The following is a 5,144-nucleotide window of genomic DNA, read 5'->3' on the forward strand; positions in this document are numbered from 1 at the left end:
TTTCTAACCACAGCACAGACAAGGCAGTACATGTAGTTCTTTCACTTTGTGTTTGAGATTTTGATATTAATCCTAAAAGAAAACGAGCCCTGCCCACTGCACAAACAGACTTCTTACGACTTGAATGGAATGTTCACCTTTGTTTCTACTACTGTGTGCTATAAGATGAGTTTTCCGTAACTTCTAGTCATTGTCCTTTATGATGTTCTCAGAGATTCTATCACGATGTTCTCAGAGATTCTATCACGATGTTCTCAGAGATTCTATCAAGATATCCTCAAAGATTCTATCACGATGTTCTCAGAGATTCTATCACGATGTTCTCAGAGATTCTATCGCGATGTTCTCAGAGATTCTATCACGATGTTCTCAGAGATTCTATCATGATGTTCTCAGAGATTCTATCGCGATGTTCTCAGAGATTCTATCGCGATGTTCTCAGAAATCCTACCACGATGTGTTTTTTTTAAAGGAATACTATCGCAATGTTCTCAGATTCTATTTCTATGGTCTCAGAGATTCTATATCGAATGTTTTGGAACTTCTATCACGATGTACTCAGATTAGATAAGAGATTCTATCGCGATGTTCTCTGGGATTCTTTATGTCGCTATGTTCTCAGAGATCATATTTCGATATTCTCAGATATTCTTATTTTCATTGCCTTTTCGACTGACGATAGGGCCTTCAGGCTTCATCGAAAATTTCTCGATGAAACGCTTTAAGAAGCGGGGTAGAAAGCGACTCAATTACTCATGTTGGCCCCGGGGAATAGAACAGTAAAGTTCGCCCATCAGCCCCAAAATGAAATAATTGGGAAATTGACCATCCAAAAATGGCTGGTTTACTTAACCACCAATGGCTTTTAGTGCCTTAAATTTTATCTCATCATTATGTAGCGTACTTTTTTTACACTGTATCAATTCTGTTTTATTCAGAGTATATGTGTGAATAGTTACCATGACAACAAGTGCATATAAGTAACTTAGTTAATACCGCCGACCCTATATAAAGTATATGACCGCACCCACATATATCACATATTTCGTACCTCCAGGGCGACAGTGTTTGACAGGTAGATAGTTTTGTTTGTGTGCCTTGGTATGCATGAGTAACCCCGTTCACTAAGTAATGTGTGGTGGTGCCCCTGTACACACTGTCGCGTCAAGGTCTTCCACTGAAAACGTTACAGATAACGACTGATACTTGAAGAAAATACGTCATAAGAACAGTATCCTTGACACCTGGCTATGGGTGATATCTAATTCATCGAGTATTCTAACTTAATAAAAGAATTCTGGTGACCGAAAGACTGCCTGTCTAACGTCTCCGTTCTGCGAGCGCTGTCTAAAATTTTATCGAAACACGTGAAAGTATTCGTAGGCGTATGTATTGTTGTCAGTTTTGGTTCCGTAACTATGGCAATTAATCTGTTCTAGCTGTTAAGTCAGAGATCTGAAAACCAACAACACAGAGAACCGCTATATAAGATTTGAAATATATCTTTTTAACTTAAATGTGAATTTACAAGAAGGTTTGCTAAGATGAATCAGATGGATGAGACAAAGACATACATACATACATACATACATACATACATACATACATACATACATACATACATACATGCATACATGCATACATACATACATACATACATACATGCATACATACATACATACATACATACATACATACATACATACATACATACATACATACATACATACATACATACATACATACATACATACTGATAGTCACATCGATGTTTTGAGATAGCTCTTGCGCATATGCGTCTTTGGATATATCGATTTGATCAATATTAATGAAAACAAAATGATGGACAAACAATGCCTTGTGCATTGATCGTCACAATTAAAGCCCTTATGTTGTAGCGGATCGGAGCACCCTGCTCTAATAAGCATGGCTGCTTTCTACTCACGACTGCATGAAATGTTTCCCTCTCTAATATTGAATTATCTAGCTATTCGACTACACGGCGACAGACAGTTGGACGGATAGCAAAGACCGACAGACAGACAGACAGACAGACAGACAGACAGACAGACAGACACGGACGGACGGACGGACAGACAGACAGACCGAACGAATGAATAACGGACGGGCAGCCAGCCAAACATACATACATACATACATACATACATACATACATACATACATACATACATACATACATACATACATACATACATACATACGTACGTACGTACGTACGTACGTACATACATACATACATACATACATACATACATACATACATACATACATACATACATACATACATACATACACACACATACACATACACATACACATACACATACACATACACACACATACATACATACATACATACATACATACGCATACAGACAGACACATACACAGTACAGACGCTCGAATGCCCAAACACGTTCATTCTAATGTGTGTTTTGACATCCAAGTCACTTGATCATGCTTTGTAAGGCTCAGCAAACGTTATACTCTTTCAACTGAACTATGACCAGGCTCTACTCATTCACATTTGATACCCTAGCCCTTCTACTATCTTATGACAATTTCCTACTTCCAAGTCATTCATAAATTCGACGGAAGATTCCTACAAAAAAGTAAAAGCGACGAAGTATCTGAAGTTGGTAACTAAACAAACATTGACATCAGAGTGGTGGTATAATACGACCTCGTGTGTTCTTTCTTGATGTATTTCAGAATAATTTATTTTCAAGTTGTCAAAGGTCGTTGGCGTAATAGGACGCCGATTCACTGCTGAACAACTCTTAGAGTGGCAAACTACACGTGTGACTTGTGCTTGTTCCGGCGACTTATTGAAGAGTTCCGAGTAAAAAAGCAAACAGAGTAAACCAAAACGTTGCAAGAAAAAATGCTAGTGATACATATACGTCACATTAATTACTGTTTGACAACTTGGTTGCACATTTTACATGTGTTGTGTGGGTACTCAACAAAACTTAGTCAAAAACAAAATTGCAATTCCGTCAGCATGCTGCTTATGGACCTTAAAGACGTATTGTATTCCAGTTGTGCAAATAAAGTTTCAGGTGGTTGTGTATGGGCTGTCACTTAGAATGACCTTACAGATGGCTACCAGAGAAGCCAATCGACGCGTACCCTCTGTTAACAAGGTTTGTCGTCCCCCCCCCCCTCAATAAAATGATAATAACAGGAGCAATAATACATAGTTAATAAACACTTATCATACACAAAACCTCAATAGTGGTCGAAGTTCCATCGTCGAATTTTTTTAAGAAATGTAAAATACTGAAATTGTATTAGTTCACATTTGAGGTCCAATCTGAAATTTCGTCTGTATATATATTATATGGGTGTTAATGTTAATGTGCCCCAATTAATTTGAAGTCCAGTCATATCCTAACTTGCGTAACATTTCTTGAACATTTACACGTGCAGAGCACAATGAAGAAACCGGTTATATACAACTTGGTTAGACGTTCGATCACGGGAATGGGTGTGGCCCTCTCGGTACGCGCCTGTGAATGTTTCTAGTCAAAATGAGTAGATCAGAGTAAGAGAAAAAATGATGGAGCATCTAAACTTACCGCATATGTGAGTTTTGTTGAAAGCAAGAAGAGGAGAACTGAGTAAAACGACGCAAGTGTTATCCTGCGGGCCGGTATTGTTGTGAGCGACATATTGACCCGGCAAGACTAGCTGATCCAAGTGAAAGTTCTCAGGTACACTCCTTCTAACGCAAGACACGGCTAATTCCTGTCCCGAGTGCCGGCGTCTCTTATAGAAAGGTGATTGTTGATGCAGAGGCCAAGTTATTTTCGCAGATGGACACTCCAAGGCATGTCTTGCTAGTCCTGCTCTGCTGACGGCCGTGAGATATTAACCTACACCCGTAGTAGTACCTGAGAAAGTAAGTGTATGGTCGACACACTACACACAGTTAATAGTGTAAACAATACCTGTATTTAGGAGACTCATTTGCATAACAATAGGTAAGAACCAAACCTTAAAACTTGAAGGGTGTTGCAATTTTGAAGTGAATGACGGTGGGACCTGGTCTGTGTCCTCTGCGACAGTAGACTAACGCCAATAAATCATACTACTAACTAACAAAATAAAGCATCCCTGTTATTAAAGACCGAATAAGCGATAGTGTGAATGAAAAAAAGCAAGAAAAGAAATACCTGCATGAACGAGACTCGGAATATTGCCAAACCACATATTTGTGAACGTTAAAACATAAACCCTACAGAAATACTTCCATGGGTGTGGCAATATCTGTTATGCCGTAGAGATACTGGTAATGTGATGAATATTTGTTAGTTTGTTTTGAATTTCAAATTTCAAATGATAATATCAGTTCCAATCTTTGTTCCAGAAATATAATATAACAAACTGCAAACATTAGTAAGAGATCACAAGCCTGGTATATGCAAGAGATAAAGTTATGAGCAAAATGGACGTTATCTGACACGTAAACGTGAAATTGTCCACAACCTGTCTGTGAAGTCGTCCACAAAGTTTCTAGAAATCGTCTTAAATACTACTGAGGGTAATCTTTGAAAAGTTAATCCCGCCAATCACAACAAAAGAATTGTTTGAATCGATTTTAACGGCAAAGTCGTTTGATCACATGAATAGTTCAGTGAATTAAATCATAGACCCTTCACGTGTAGGATCAATGATTAAATGTAAGTCGTGTAGTGTTCACGTATTTCAAGTGTGATATTTTGGAAATAGTTTCCCGCCTTCAAATTCCACCCCCCCCCCCCCCATTAGATACGTAATTAGGCGTCCCACTAGGACGTCTGGGCTTTTGTTCACCGTTATAACGACAGAACAAAATGACCATTGTAATTAGCAGCTCTTTTGTTGATAAACCGGTCCCAGGACACTGTAGTTGACACAACACTGACTAATGACTTATTTCAGTAAGACGCTTGACGTCCAGTCACATGTACTCTATGGTCAGTCATAGGCTTGAGATACACATCTATCTATCTATCTATCTATCTATCTATCTATCTATCTATCTATCTATCTATCTATCTATCTATCTATCTATCTATCTATCTATCTATCTATCTATCTATCTATCTATCTATCTATACATACATACATACATACAT

Source organism: Glandiceps talaboti, chromosome 3, assembly GCF_964340395.1.
Source record: "Glandiceps talaboti chromosome 3, keGlaTala1.1, whole genome shotgun sequence".
NCBI classification, from domain to species: Eukaryota; Metazoa; Hemichordata; class Enteropneusta; family Spengelidae; genus Glandiceps; species Glandiceps talaboti.